Source organism: Tamandua tetradactyla, chromosome 14, assembly GCF_023851605.1.
Source record: "Tamandua tetradactyla isolate mTamTet1 chromosome 14, mTamTet1.pri, whole genome shotgun sequence".
NCBI classification, from domain to species: domain Eukaryota; kingdom Metazoa; phylum Chordata; class Mammalia; order Pilosa; family Myrmecophagidae; genus Tamandua; species Tamandua tetradactyla.
The window spans coordinates 61,412,544-61,429,568 of record NC_135340.1 but is presented as its reverse complement, the minus strand read 5'-3'; the positions used below and the strand labels follow the sequence as shown (position 1 = coordinate 61,429,568).

Sequence of the window (17,025 nt, the reverse complement as noted above, 5' to 3'; positions counted from 1 at the left end):
TCTGGGCTCCACAAAACATTTTTTTAAATATAACCAAAAATTATCTCTTTGAAAATATAAGTTGGATCCTGCCAAGAAAAAAAATGTAATCTAATTTGCAAAACTAGAAAAAAAGACAGGAGCATAAATAACACGGAGTAATACTACTCAGTGTTTATATATTAAGCAGCATTTTAATTAAGGCAGCATGGAATGCAAATCTCCATATCAGGCAGTGGAGTTGAGACATTTTTGACAAATTTCCCAAAGTAACCAATGGAATAAAAACTGGAGGGCTAGGAAAAGCTCCTCAGTGACTCATGGATCACTGAGCAGGACTTCGGACTATACAGGGAATTTTTCCCCATTAATTTTTGTTGTTGTTAGAGTTAAATCAGGGGCTATGAATAAAACATTGTGGGCTTATTTCACTTAACTTTACACTTCTGCTCCTTATTTTCAATCCTTAGCCCAAAAACATCACATAAGCTCACTATTACAAATTCAATCTCAGGGATAAATTTTAAAAAGCAAAGCAAGATTGAATAGTAGTATCTGTACACCTGTAATCCAATCTAAAAATAGAATCTGAGAGGCCATCCTCATCTTCCTTTTGATTTTCTACTCTGTTTCAAGGATTTAAAGAGACAAATTTATTGTCTGCTAAAATTTTAAAGTGTCAGCACAAAGAAAACCAGTTATATCTGGCTGTCTAAATATCTAGAAAATAACTTTCCATCCAGAAATAGACTTTAAATCATAATAGGCTCCTATAAAAGAAGATTCTGTGATGGGAGTAAAACCTCACAGATTTGAGGAAGAGCTGTTGTTTACAGTAGCATCAAAGCAGTATTGAAGAATTCACTGAAGAAGCTACAAAACAACCCGCCTAAAACCAGCCACCAGAGGTATGTAAAGCCAAACTATGGAAAGGTGGAAGTTCAGATTTCTCCACTTAACTTGCATAGATGAAGAAACATTTTCTGAACCCGTAAGTAATTTTTCTTTTCTTGTCAGTACTTATGTCTATTAGAATATCCTATTCAAGACCTGTTCTTTAGCATTTAGAATACGGCGTTTTTCCCAGTCACTAAAAATTCTAATGAAAAGAAGCAGTCACACAAACCCAACCTGACAAGCTTAAGGTCTTTGTTGGTTGTCTCTAAAATTGATATCGGATGTACAGTTAGAAGAAATGGACACTGTAGCCTTGTGCAGTTCTCTCATTCTACATGTTTCACATTCTCTTGAATTGTGTGCAACTTCAGAAATTTCCAATCATCTAACTTTTAAATATCTCTGCTTACAATATAAAAGGGCTTAGAGCTTATTTAAATAAAGACATTTTATACAGCTCCGCCTGCACTCTTTCAAAATACTTGGTCAATTAACATAAGCCAGCTTCCAGAGGATTTACTTTAAGCCACGTGAAAAGGAATATTATTTCAGAATCAAAGAAGGAAAAAAAAAAAAAAAACATGAGATGCGTGGCAAGCCAAACATATGGGAAAACATTAAGACTGTTCAATTTCCCCATATTTTAGGACATGCCTACTTTTCCTCTTTAAAGCATCCTCTCAAAGATTTCATTCTAGGTACAAGAAGACCTCCAGGAAGTCTCTAAAGGAATGTAATGCCCCAAATGTAGCAGCCCCTTCTATCAGAAAGCAGCTCAGGAAGTCTCTCTGCAGACTCCAAAATACTGCAGGCTCAATTACCCTCAGGGTGCAGTGAGCGGGCAGCACCATTAATCATTCCCATGGCACTAACTGCTCTAAGAACAGTTCTGAGTCTGGCAGCATTTGGGATGTCCAAGAACTGTGCTCAACTCTGACAGCTGGGCCATGCTGCCACCTGGAGGTCAGCAGAAGGCACAGCTTCTAGAATGACAGTCTTTATTTCCTCCAGTCCTAGACGAGCTACAATAGGTGGGCTGTGCTGGATGAATACTTCCTCCTTATGGGGTACTTAACCCTGCTCCTGCTCCTTCAAAAAATGCCCGGACTTTCCACTTCATTGTTCAGATGCTCGTGAAGCAAGTAAGACCAATGGCAGTGAGTGAAGGTAGGCAGTCATGTCCTTGCTTTCCATACCCTCCCTCCCACATCTCGGAGCCCTGTCTTTTGGTGCACCTCTTCTCTTGTTCACTCATCCAGTGCACTAATGTTAGAGGACATCACACTGCGTTGTGGAGGCAAAATATCACATCCACCCTCCAGGTGCTCAGACTCTGGGCGAAGAGGCAATTAAGAAAACAGAAAATAGTGACCTACTCGTGAGAACGGGGAACTCCTGTGCTGTGGGACCCAGAGGACAGGTGTCTGACCTGGTCAGGGCTGAAAAGAAGCTAGGAAAGCCGTCAGCAGAAGCATTCTTCAGAGGGAGGCTAATGCCATGGACAGGAAAAGGGTCCAGTTTGAAATCTGACAAACCTATGCTCAAATCCTATCCACAGATCATACAACCTTGAATATCTTTCCAATTTTCATTTTACGCATCTGAAGAATTTTAGTAGCAATACCTATTTTATCCTGTTTTCAAAAGAGATAGAAATCATGTCTCAAAGGGTTGGGGTAGCTGGCTCAACAACAGTTAATTTTTTTTTTATTTAATTATCACTACACTGGCAGAGCAAGCTGGAATTATCTGGGGAGTGACGAGAGCAGAGAGGGACGGCATATGCCATGTCAGAGAGGTGAGAGAATAGTGTGTTAAGGGAATTTCAAGCATCATGCTAACACTAGAAACACTTTTTTCCACTCCCCTTTTCATATTTCTCTATGTCTATCTCTCTTCCCTTTTACTGTTCTTTTATTTTTTCTCTCCACTGTCCCTATCTGAACACTGAAAGTAAAGTTAGTGCGTTTGGTTTCCAGAACATTAAATCCGTCTTTAAGCTACTTTCTGATAATATTTGTCTGGAGGGGAAATGAGCACCTGGAAATAATTATTTTTACATCAAATTTCTTGTAGGTAACTTAGAAGAGAACCTGGTGGGTGGGTTCTGATAGTCTGTTGAGTTGCTAGCACTAGCCTGTCCCTACAGCATGCTCTAAGTCCGTGCGAGCTGTAGTGACACCTCCTGGCAAGAGAAAGGGAACTTCACTCGATGCAAAACTTTCTGTGCCTTTATAATTTTACGATCAAAAGCAGTACATGAAAACATCTTTCTCTATGTAACATGTTTCTCTACTTGGAAAGAAAAGTTTTTCCATAAAGAGACACAGTCACATACACATAAACTCGGATTTGACTGTCGCCCATTTTTACAAACCAGCTGACTCAAAGAAGGCAGTTTTGTTTTTATTTCATAACATCAAATAACCAGCTTGATTAAGAAAAATCTTTCATCCACATACTTTGACATTGTTTATACAGAGCCTTACTTCACGAACTTTAAAGCTAAGAAGTAAAATGCTATGGACCTTATTTTTTGTAGTATTCTTAACTTGGTTCTTTATGAGTGGATAATCTTGACTACTTCCTCTTGAATGCCTGAACTATCAACACTTTAACAACACAACCGCACTGGAGCCCACCCCCTACCCTCAATACCGAGGTTTCTATAAAGGCCCACCGTGGCCTGAAGAGAATCCTAACTCACCCACCAACCCCGTCTACATCCTCAAACTCTCCCTGTTCAAAACGCACGTTTTCTGACAAGTATTTTTAAGGACCTGTGCCCAGAGCTAAAACGATGAGTGCTAATTTATTTCCTTACTGACATGTAGACCTTGCAAATATGAAGGTAACCCTTCTATGAATTCAACATCATGGTTGCAATGGTTAGAATCTCAGCCAGCCAGCCAGCCATCTGTCCAATATTTATTTAGTTGCTCACTATATGCCATGCCCTCTGCTAGATACCGGGGGAAAACACATGCAATCATGATAGAGGTTATTCTTGTTTCATGGAATTTAAATTCTAATGGTGAAATGGGTGGCGGGGAGAGGTAATCACATAGCAATAAGTTCAAATTGGCCTAAGTTCTACTAAGGAAATAATCAGGATTGGAGAATGAAAAAAAGAGGAGGCAGCATGTTTTAGATGACCTGAAGTAAGGGAAGGGCTCTCAGGGGAGGTGGCAAAAGGTGAGACCCAAAGGACAAGAGCCAGCTATGGAGAGTAGTTAGGTGAGAGTGTCCCAGGCAGAGGGGACAAGTGCCAAGGCCCTACAACAACACAGAAATTGGTGTATTCATAGAAATAGTGAGCAAGCAAAGTGGCAAGAGTTGAAATTGATGCAAGCCGTGATAAGGATTAAGTCAACGTGCAATGAGAAGCCTTTGAATGGTTTTAAACGAGGACAATATGTTCTAATTTAGGTCTTAAGGCAAATAGTTAATGCACAGTCAACCTTAATTTATTCCAGATAGTCATTTAATCCTCCTAAAATCCTTACAATTATTAATATCCTCATTTTAATAGATGGGAAGCGGAGGCAATATCATTACTGTAAGAGAAAGAAAGGGAAGACATGTGGAGGTAATACGGTGATCCAGGCCAGAAAAGAGGGTGTCTTAGACCAGAAGGACAGCAGTGGACATGGTTCTAGAAACTGATGGATTGGCGATATGTTTTAGCACTAAAGTAGATGGGACTTGGTAGATCGGATGTGGCAAGCAAGAGGAATAGGGGATGGGGATGTTCTTTTAGGGACTGTTGAATTACATTACAGAGATGACTCTTACTGTTCTTTATTCAATGGACATTTTGCATATCTCTAGGATCCTCCCATCCAGAAGTTTTCTATTCCAAACTAGGAATATTTTCCATTGACCTGCTATAGAGAACAGTTTTCATCTCAATATCCAATTTGGCAGCTTTTTAACATGGTCTTTATTTTCTGGTCTTTTCTATGCACATACCCAAAATTGTATCATACATTATGTACAATTTTGGATGTTTTTCTGTTTGCCTGTTTTTTCATTATGTCATCTAATTTCGCCTTGTCAACAATCATTCTTTGAAAAAAAAAATCTTTTCCTTGATGCTTAACATTTACTCATAAGAATGTACTATTATTTTTTATTGTTTTCTTCTATCTCTAGGCAGATTTGTTGTTTCTATTTTTTCACTATTCTAAATAACATCTTTGACATAAATCTTTGACTACAACTCCGATTATTTTCCAAAGATAAATAACTACAAATGGAAGTTCTAGATCTATGGAGACAGATAGTTTCATTTACTTGATAAATTGCATGTACATTTCTCGACATTACTTTCCACTAAGATATAACAGTTGAAATTTCACCACGGTTATGTGAGAGAACTTGTAAGAAGGAAGATGATGTGGGACCAGATACTGGTAGATGATTAGATGTGGTGGTGGGTGTCTGTGGAAGTTCTTTTCTGATTGCTTCAATTTCCTCAGTGAATAGGAAGCAAGGTCTTCAACTGAGTGTGAGGTTGTAGACAGAGGCATGGAACAATTGAGGAGAGAGGGGAAAGTATGATATATAGTCTTCTAGGAGAATGAAAGGAGTAGGGAAGTATAATAATTGGCCCCAAAACTTTCAGAACCCATGTCAGATGGATCACTATCAAACAGTAACAGTTGGCAAGATTGTATATCTTTCTTTAGAAACATTTCCACTTCATGGGTGCAGGCACACATAGAAGAAGAGAGTTGGATTTCATCAGGATTAAACTTTCAAAACTTTATCTCTAGTTCAAATTGTTATGCTGACCTCCAGCCTAATGCATGGTGCTCCCTATTGGACACCCCAGATTCTCCATCTCCAGCTACTCTTCAGCCTTTTTTCCAGCAGCTCCGTTCCAGAGATTTCTGTCCACTGCTTCTTCAGTGGCTAAACTTTCATTTGCTTTTTTAGTTTCAAATTGTGCTATTAAGCTTTCCCAGACCGCCACCTGCAGCCAAATTGGACCATATACCCTTCCTCAGCTCTCCACAAATATCTCATGAGCATATGTATCACTTTGTTAACCACATTTATTCAATATCATTATGCCCATTTGATTCTAACTTCTTTCAGGGCAGGGGCATTTTTCTTTTTCTTTTATGTTCATTCAGTGTTCTTCAAAACCACACAGTAAGTCCTCTTCAACATTTTTAATGAAAATATGAGTTTTTCCAAATTAAGTGATACTTTTCCCCATAAACCTTAATCAGCAAGAAAACAAGCTGCCTTTATCGTGCTTATGCCAGAGCCTCGTTAATGGTGGATACATTTGTCAATAAAAATTAACAGGCCTAAGAACAAAATAGTCAACTACTAGCAAAAAGTGCTGCAAATAAGACAAGTATTCATTTATACATGTTGCTTGAATCCAATATTTAGGTTATCTCAGCTTTAGAATGATCTTAATAATCATAATAAATATGGTAGAATGTATATTTTTTAAAAATTTTCATGTTTACAATGACTGTAAAATACACACATACACTCTTAAAAAAGGAATGGCAAGTTTAAATTCAGCTATGGGGATTCCTTCAAGGAGAAAGTGTCTTTTAAATAAATATTTAAGAAAGATAAGGATTTGACCAATTTGGTGGGGAAATAGGACATTTCAGTTAGGTAGAGCATGAAGAAAATATTTTAAAAGTTAATAAACTATAAACTTCTCTAATAAGCTCTATCTTTGTGGGCAGAGATTCACAGCTTTTAAATCTTTGCTTCATTTAGAGCTCATGCACTAAATACATGCTAAACAGAAATATAGGGAATAAATGAAGGGCTTAGTTTTTCATTTTTTATTTGATCATTCTGTGTTTAGGCAGGCATAGACATGGAATAAAGAAAGGAAAGGCCAAATTTGGACTTAATAATATAGTATGGGATTTGTAGACACATTATAATTCTTTCACTGAATTCTTCTAACACGAAATGTAATGGAAAGTAGAGATAAAAGAAACTCAATTACCATTAGAGAACAGAATAAGTTTTCTACTTAGATCTTCAGAGGTAGCTGTTCTTAAAAATTAATTCACCTGATAAGTGTTCAAGTTTCTACCTTACTTTTCCTTTGTGAACATTTATCTGATGTGCTTTGGTGAGAAACAGATGTTACCAAATCTTTGAGTTCAAATTCACAACTCCAAGGGCTATTCGTACCTGAACAGGCTGATGAGGGATACTTAACTAGTCTCAATCTCTTAGGGATAATTTGAAGACAAATTCTCTGTCCGAATGTTATTAATTGTATATTTAGTACCTTAGCTAGCTTATTTCTGAAAGACTGTAGAGATCAAAAGAGATATGAAAAAAGTGAAGAGAATCAAAGCTAAGACGTCAATTTGAATTGAGCTGTACAATGAGAATTTACTCCTGCACTTTGTTGCAATATAATCTATAAATAATCCTCTGAGATTCACTTGCCAATTAGGAATCATCACATGGCATGTACCTTAGATGTCAGTAGTTAATTTGCATGTCATTGAAACATTAATTTGATGAAAATTTTAAAGCTTTGTGCACTATTTATATCATAATTGGGAGCACAGTAAGTGAACTAATACACTGATTTGCATTGTATCCAATGTGCTTTTTAAAAGGCCAAGTTTAAATGATCAGTACTCAACATTGTTTGATAGTTTGCTTCAGTTCAGGGCAACATCTGCATTTTAGACTTTAAATTATTTTTAATATTAACCGTAATTGAAACGTCTGATGGGGGGAGGGGGTCGCGTTTATGTGGAAGATAGAGGAGATGAGAATGAGATTTATACCCAGAGGTAGCTGGTTAGATTTGGAAGTTTAAATCAGTTTACAGCCTTAGCCATAAGCATGTCACCTGGCATCAACCATTTAGTTCTAATTTTTTTTTTCAAAATGTTTGGGTATTTTTCTCTCATCTGCTTGAGTTTCCCTTCTACCAAACAGAACAGTGTTGTGGGTGGTCCCTCCTAAGAGCTGAAAATGGTTACTGATTCAAGTATCAAGGGAAACAACCAGTGGGCACTTAGCTTAGCTATTGTATTTAAGCATAATGCTCAGAATAAACACTGTATTTATATAACCAGAAATTTCAAAAGCTGCCAGCCTGGTGGGGTTAACTCGCCATTGGAATTGCCACACTTGTCAACCAAGGCCAGCCACTGGTTGATCAAGTAGTAAGCAGAAAAGCCATTTTGATAGAGATGAAAGAGAGGGGAGAGATGCCTGGGAATTTCGGCTACAATAGAATCACAATGATATTTTCAACATTCATTTCTATTCTCACATCCTGAGACTAATTGGAGTTTAGTTTACCCATAGAACTATTCTTCTAATGAAAAGAGCTGGTTACTTTTCTTTACTGGTTAATGCCATCAATAACGCTTTTCTAGGAAGCAGTAGCTGGATATCATTGAAGAGAGGGTCTGGATTTTCAATTTAATGCAAGAGATGCACGTATATAGGCTGATTCATTAAAAGCTAATTTGTTATGTGTTGACTTCTCTATCCAGCTAGAATCTAAGCATTTCAAGATCACAAGTCATGACTTAGTTTGCCTAATATTCCCCAGCATTTGCAATATTAGGCCTTAATAACTGTTTGCTGACTTGACTGTATTTCTAAACACTTACTCATATTAATTTTGATGGTCTGTCTCCTTTCACAATAAGAAAAAAGAGAATTAAGATAAACAGACCGAGAAGATACAGCAGAATAAGATAAGTTATGGAGAAAGATAACATACATATGTATTCCTTGGGGCCCTTCATGATTACTAAATTAGACCTCAAATTGGCTCTGAGCTTTCTAGTGGCAAAGCAAAAAAAAAAAGAAAATGCAATCAGGTAGGACGTTCACATTACTCCTGAGATTAACAAAAATAAAGCTATATATCAAAACTATAAACAACAATTATTTGAATCATCTTATATCTTAATTCCATAAATCTATAAAGTGTTTATTAATCAAGTTAGTCTTTAAATGGAATCTATAGGAACACTGGGTATTAAAAATAAAATCTAATTCAACAGTTTTTCTTCAAATTAGTTTGGGGACAGAAAGCCTAAATTTAAGATATAAATGCACTTTCTTGAATCAACCAATTTGTTTCTGGGTGCATCTAGTTGTGAAAACTGGGTGTCAAACATCATCTATTTAAGTAAATACTTATTAAGCATTCAATAAGCACTGAACTGACAGAAGAAACTGAACTTTTTAAATAAAATGTTTACAAAATAAATATTGACAATAACCTTTTCTACATAAATAGAACTGTACTTCTCCTCACATCACCCCCTCAAAAAAAAAAATCATAGAAAAACAAAGGATCAGTAGTTTTCAATACTTAATATGCAGAAAAGTGAATGGAATTAAAGCTGCCATTCAAAGGCAAAGTTGCCATTCAAAGCAAGGCCACAGAGATGGTCTATTACTTTGCCTTGTGATAGCTGAACCTAATGCTTGAATTTCCTAAATGTATATTATAAGCAACACAGCTTGGATTTGTAAAGGTCAAGAAAATATTCTTCAGTTAATTTTATTCAGTGAATCCTATTCTTTTTTAAAGTCCTGGCTCTTTCCAAGCTTAATAAAGGTGGCTGTTCTCTCTTCACTTCTCCCTTCACTATTTTTCTACAGATTTTTCAACAGAAGTACCCCTAACCAGATTATACTGAAAATACGTGCACATAAATTTACAAGATAGGAACAGAATAAGAAAGGATTCAGAGCCAATGATGTAGTAATTCAAAAGGCAATTAATTTTCAAGAAGAACTGGGGATCAACATAAACTCAGCAAGGCCATGAATGATAGTATATAGTACAATAATTCTCTATTTGGGGGTCCTGAGAAATTTCAGCAAGTGGTGGTAGAGTAATGAATGTTTGTAATTCATTAGCTACTATTTTAAAATGCAAAGCACACCATGACATCAATGATCTTCTTTTTAATCTCAACAAACAGGCTATTACAATTAATGCACTTGCAAAAAGACAGTATGATAAAATATAACTTTGATAAGATTTCAATGTTATTTCAATAACAACAATTTTAATAGTTTTATAATTCTATAGAATGGAGAAAATATCTTGGGAGACTGGTTCAAAATGCATATTATATGTTTATATATAGCAACTGTTTATAAGTTTTCCTATCCTGAAAATTTTCCTGAGGATACCTTAATAAATTTTTAGCATATCCTGAAGAAAAGGATAATTTTTTTATTTGAAAAAAAAATTATTTTTCCAAATAGAGAAAATCATTAAGAACATTTTAAAGTGTTTGATTTTGGGGTGTTTTCATTTTCTTTTCTCACTTTCCATCTTATTTGAGCTCCTAGACAACAAAACAATGGTTCTTTCTTCATGTGGAAGAGTAAACTCAATAAACACAAATGGCCAGGGGGCCTCACTGCAGTGAAATTATGGCTTCACAAGGACTTTTTTTTTTTCAAATGAAGAAACAAGTTTAGAAGGATTTTTATCAGTATACTTTAAAGTCATGCATATTTCAATGATATACTTGAGTTGGGAGCACTAAACACTGTTGACTGATAAATGAGACCAAAATAATTAAGTTCTGTTCTTCACACAATCAAGATTTAGTGCAGTAATCATTCCAGGTAAGAATTCAGGGTCTGGAGATTTCAGAAGATGAACAAGCAAATAGCTAAAATGGGTCATGGGGGAAGGTGGTTAAATGAGTACACGGTTTATAGATGATTGTGCATACCTTCCATGTCTTAATCTTCATTAGAACCTGCTTGATTCATTGCTCACGTGGTCTAAAGTTGCTATGATATGCAAGTAGACAAACAAAGGGCAATTTAAAAGATAATCCTACCCATTCAATGGGCACTATTGATATTGAAAACTTAAAATAATAATAGACAGAAAATATAAGTCATTTTCAAAGCTAAAAACAAACAAGTGGCACAAATACTGCTATGAAAAATATTAAGGATACAAAATATTAAGAGTGATAAGGAAAGAGAGAAAGAGAATGAACAAAACACTTTTTCTGCATGTATATTTGTAGAATTGCAGGTATGATTTGGATGCCTACCCAGGTTGCCATTTTTATTTATCATCTACCTAATCCCTCTTGCCTCCTTAGAATGAGTCACACAGCTTTCCACACCCTAAGAAACACTCCTACTGAATGTTTTTCCTGGTGGAATCAGACTTGTGGCTAGAGAGAGGTGCTCACATTTGGTATTTCTCTTGAAGGCTGGAACCATAGGCTTCAGCCGACTGACGCACTTAATAAGTCCATCAGGCACATCAAAGTAAAATATAACCAGGGCAGCTGGGTGTGTGGTGTGTTAGCAATTACTGGGATATACGACCAGCTACATATACTTATATATACACACACATACATGCACACGTATTTACATATACACAAATAGACATATATGTATATGTTTACATGTATATACATAATAAATAATTTTAAATCCCTCTTATCAAGAGCTTACTCTCATTAACACCCATGGACCTTAGAAAAAGAACAAACATCTTTTCAGCAAAATGTACCCTGCTTTGCAGTGGGCTAAGGAATACACACTAGAAAGAGATAATACCTTTGTAATTTAAAGAAATGGAAAAACTCAGAAGTATCCTACCCTGCAGCAAAATGAACAAGCATGGAATGTCTTTTGGCATCTCCAACTAGGGATAACCGCTCCTTTTGACTCCGGGTGCACATGTCTGCCTCCATAAATGTTAGCATGCGGTTAGCGTGGAGGATGCAATGGACGTCTACGCTAGCGCCTGGCCGTTTCTAGAGTGGAAATTGCACTTTGTTTTAAAAAACGAATTCTTCTCCCAGAACCATGCAATTCCATTAGTGAAGGCTCAATCAGAATAAATACACATCCTAACAAGGGGGAAGGAAGCGAAAAAATAAACCCCACCGAGGGACATTTAAGGGAAACAGGTGCTAGGAAGAAAGAGAAAGCAGCCAATTGCCAATCATAATTAAAACTCCGTCTCCGTTACTCTGAAAACAATTCCAATCGACAAACATCGCGCACTGTTTCTGAGGGTTTAATTCACTAGGCTGTCTCCGTGAATTAGTCACATCTAAGTTTCGTACTCAGGAGCGGTTTTCACTGTCGACTACAATTCCCCTCCCAGCTGAAGGAAGTCCGATTCCAAAGTGAGTAATCCCTTTTCCTCCCGGCAACCTTGACCCTCGCTCCTCCAAGTAGTCACTTTTATTTACAGCCCCTGGATCGGTGTCTGTGACGCTCATCCCGGCCCCAAGAACAGTCACCGCGAACAATGAACCAGACGAGGGACCCACCCAGCGAACGCCTGCTCGCGGGCGGCGCACACAAGCCCGCTAGCGCGGGACGCTCCGGGCTTCGGGGCTGTGGGTGTCCCCACCCTTTTCCGTCCAAAACCCAAGAAAAGCAAGAAGGTAGGTCTTCCCTATACCCATATCCCCATGAACAACCAGCCTGTCCTTCCTCCCAGCACCCACCAAAGATGCTGAATATAAAAAGGAAATCAGCAGAGGGAGGAGGCTTAGCGGTCCGGCCAGCTGCCCACCAGGATGTAAGTAGCGCAGCTGGGGTTGGGGGTAGCACTCACTTGCGCCGGGAGCCCGCGACATATTGAAATCTCGGAGGATTTGGGGTGGGGGCAAGAGGTGGGGCCAGGAGCCATAAAGTGGCTTCCGCTCCCTCCTCCCCACCCCCGGCCTGGCACGGCTCTGGGCTCGGGCAAGACACAAAAGACGGGAAGCGTCAGTGCCAACAACTCTGCCGCCTCTTCTGTCCGCGCTGCGCACGGGAACCCGGCTGCCGGGCCTCGGGGCTGGGTCCCCGCGCCGGCCCGCGCGCGCTGGGAGGATGGAGCATCCGTGGGCGCCGCCAGAGCGCCCTGGGGCCCTTTTCGCGGAACCCCTAGCAGAAGCTCTTCACTCCACAGATAAAAAGACAGAAGCGGCAGAGGACAAATGGGGAGAAAAGGCAGTTACTTACTTGAAGGCCGAAGGCTCAGCCGGACTCCTGCTCAGAACTCGGCAGGTGTTTGCACCGCGGGCCCAGGCGGAAGGCGCTGGCGCAGCTCGGAACTAGGGCTCCACTTGGCGAGGACGGGAAACTCCCCTCGCCACCGGCGTCCGCGCCGCGCGCCTCGCTGTCACCACACAGAGCGACGCAGGCACGCTCCCACTGCTTCCTCTGTCCTAGTGGGTCTCTCTGCCCTCCTCTCCGCGTTGCGTTCTCCTGTTCCCCCCACAGACCACACCCTGTCACCCCAGCAGCCCTCCACTCCTTCCTCTTTGACACTTCCACCGGTTACTCCTCCGTCTGCGTCCTCCCACCCCCCTCAGCCCACGTGCTTCTGCCGCTCCCTCAGCTCTGAACTTCCCCTGCCGCGAGCCCCCACCCCCGCTCTGAAAACCCCACGGGCTCCCAGCAGGGAAAAGTTCCCCGGATGGCGACAGACTGACCATTAAGTCCTTGTCCACATTTCCAGAGCCCCTTCAAACTCGTCGCTTTGATTTTGCTTAAACATTGGTAAGGTACATTATATACCATATATAAGATGCATTTTTGTTGTTGTTGAGCCATATATCTCTCTTCACGTTATAGAAATGTATTCCCGGATGTCAGAGAAATCATCATCTAATAGCGTTGACCTTTGGGGTTAAACGGTCAGTCCGAGTCAATTATTGCCTTCTCCATATGCAAAAAGTCTGGGAAAATTCCAGACCAGTTTCTGTAGCCCCAGCCAATCCTAACATACCATTTTCTGCTGAAACACTTCCCACCCCCCACCCCCACCCCACCCTTTGTTTTGGTTGTCAAAGAAATATTTTGATATTCACTTTTCCTGCTCCTGCAGAAAAAGTTAGAAATTTCTTTCTAAGAGGTCCCTGGAGAACCTGTTCCTGGTTCCAATACTGTACTTAACCCCCATCACCATATGGACATTCTCTCTTTGCCTTACTGCAAAGAGGGGCCATAGGCTTCTCTAGGCAGAACTTTGTCACACCACTAACCGTAAAGCAGCTCCTTGCAAAGTCCCAGCTCCTTGCAGCGTTATGTTCAAAAAGTGTTCAAGGAATAAACGTCCTTTAAATATGAGACAAGTACTGGTATCTTTGTATCATTTTTAAAGGTTTAAAGACTTCAGTCACATGCTTGTCTTTATCTCAACCAATAGGTCAGGTAGAAAACTTGTTTAAACTTTGGAGCATCTGGCTGGGTGATTTCTAATACATTCCTTAATGTAATTGTTAAAGTAACCCTTAAAACAGGTCTTCCTTGTAGGTATTATCTATATTTCCCAAGATGAGATTCAGGGAGGTTAATAACGTGGTCAAGGTTACTAACTGTGAAGCCCGATGTGTAAGAACTGGGGATCCTCCATCTCTATGTCCTTTGCAAAAGCACAGGCTGCACTGGGCTCACATTCTTAATGTGATGCCGTCAGGCTCTGACTGCATACCTGCCTAGTCACCTTTTGAAGCTACTCGGGAGCTCCACAGAATGTTTTCTTAACCATCTCTCCTCCAAGAATAGTATCTGTCCCTTCCCTTGTCCTCTTCTATAACTGTTATTATATCAGAATTAAAATCAAAACAATACAAACCACCTGCCCCCCAAATTGAAAACCTTAACCTCTATGAACCTCTATGAACTCAGACCTCTGAGTTTGTGGTAATGTGTTACAGCAGCCATAAGACACTAGTATTGTCCACAAATCTGGAAGATGACCCTGTAGACGTGGGCATGTAAAAAGAGAAAGCTGTTCCAAATGATTGACCATGTCCCTCCTCTGGAATGCCAGTGCCAGTCGGTTGGGGGAGAGAGAGAGGATCTTTGCCTCCCATGTAATGTTATCATCATTTCAAATGATAAATACATACCATACCAAGGATGTACTGATTTGGTTTAAACTATCAAACTATACTGCCAGAAGTGCATGACAATTTAATTTTTAATTATAAATCCAATGATTATCTAGTGAACAGAAAAATTATATTTGTATTGAGCTAAACGTGTTAATTTTGTGAAATGAAAAAATATGTATAAATTCCTCCATAAACTTTGTAACTCTCTTTGGAACTTTTCTCATATTTTGCTATATGTGGAACCTCAGAACAAACAGAGAGACAAACAATAAATGTGGCCCAGGCTCTCTTTACCTCTGAGAGGCGATACTGGCGAAATTAAGAATATTGACAAAGCTATTAGATAGTTTTTTTTTTATTAGGATCACCAGATAAAATACAGGGCACCAGTTAAATTTTTATTACAGATGAACAACAAATACATTTTTAGTATGCATCCATGTCTCATACAATATATGGGACAATGGGATTGCCTCTAATTTGCACCCCGTTACTAACCATGAAATATTTGGGATTTGGAGACATACTTAGACTTCAAAGTTAATCATTGTTTACCTGAAATTCAAATGTAAATGGGTGTCCTTCATTTTTATTTGCTAAACCTGATAACCCTATTTTTGACTCTTCTGTTGCTCAGGCATTTATCCCATCCCCACACTTTCGTTTTTATTGGGATTGAGCATTTTATTAATTAAGTGCTCACTTAATGCAGAATTGACACAAATTGTAGCTCTTCATTTCTGGCCTAGGGCTGGGGCCAGGCTCCACACTGAACAAAGCAAGAACGATGCACCTGTTCTAAGACTATTCACAGAGCCTAAATCTACTCAACAGATTCATAAGCAAGCCCTTCTCCAGTCGGGTATTTCTCATCAGATCATACGAACTGTTTCAGCGTGCTCTTATTTCTCATGCAAATAGAAGACCCCTGATTGGACTAAAGGGAAGACCTGTTTCCTCTTTTCAACTACTTCACAGTCATTTGGATTTAGTACAATAATTCCAACCAGTGGCAGGTGACTATTCCTTTCACGACCCTGCCCTTTTATATCTTTACCAATGATTTCTGGAAGCTAGGTTTATGGGGCTTGATACAAAAGGGCAGGGGCAGGGAGGATGACAATTTGTGTAGCCTGAACTGGAAACATGAGAGGGACTGATAAAGTAATCCGGGTTAATTACTATGTTTTCTGCGACTTGGTTTCTTCATCCGCAGAAATAAAATACAATCCCTGGTCCTACAGACTTTATATTTCTAAGCTCCTAATTGTACCATTTTAATAACATTTTTAGATGCTTATTAGTCTTCATTTTGTATTAAAATTATTTGGAGATAGGTGAAGTCATTTGCCAAGCTTGGGAGCCAGGAAATTCTTGATCTGGGTTTCAGTGCCAATGGGAGTCACTAGTTGAGTGAGCTTGGGCATGTGCTCACCCCACAGAGTTATTATGAAGTTAGATGACAAAATACCTTAAAGTGCCTAACCTAGCTTTTCCTAGAAGGTAATCACTCAATAAATAACTTTTTTTTTTTTTTTTACCTTACCTGGTACTATGATTTCAAGCAGTGATTTATCCCCCAGAACTGTCTACTACAATGATTTGCATATATTAAGTGTTCAAAACTTATTAGTTAATTAAATAAATGACTGCATGTAAGGTAACATATGGAAGTGCTTTGGAATTTGAAGAGGTTAGCCATAATAGTTATGGTTAATAAGTACCAATACGCAACAACACCGGGTCTTTGATTTTTGTCTTAGCTTTGAGAACTGCTCTGCAAGAAATGTTTGATGTGTCACTTTTTTTCATCTAAAAATTCATTTGAGAGAAGTACTCTCTACAGAGCAGAAACATCTATTGATCAATGGAAGTTTCATTCATTCTGCTTTGCTTAATAAAAATGCCTGCTCTTCCTTCAAATACTTTGTACTTCATTTCTTTTACTAAGCCCATTAAATTAGACTTGACCATATTAACAGGCTCCATTTACCCACCTCTGTCCCTCTCAATCCCCACCCCTCAAAAAGGGGGTCTTTGTTTGCTGCTTCTGTATCAGAAGTGCAGATTTAAGCAGGCCACAGCCAAATAACCATATGAGCATGGGGCCAGACTATCAGGCCTGGACTGCCTTCCTTTGGTCTCTTTTTATGAACACGATAAAACTTTTATTTAAGTCACTGTTACTGTGTTATGGATTTGCGTCCTTTTATGTACATACCTAATTCTACCAAATAAACTCACAAAGTAATTTTTTTTTCTAAACTTTCAA

The 17,025-nt window shown here is 39.0% G+C and overlaps 1 long non-coding RNA gene across 1 annotated transcript in view; it reads right to left on the bottom strand.

Moving 5' to 3' along the window:
• Positions 1–12,947, bottom strand: part of LOC143655145 (uncharacterized) — a 213,496-nt gene extending 200,549 nt beyond the window's left edge. The window contains exon 1 of the long non-coding RNA XR_013162068.1: positions 12,874–12,947. This is a non-coding gene — a long non-coding RNA (uncharacterized LOC143655145). The remainder of the gene's footprint in view (positions 1–12,873) is intronic.
• Positions 12,948–17,025: the final 4,078 nt, after the last annotated feature.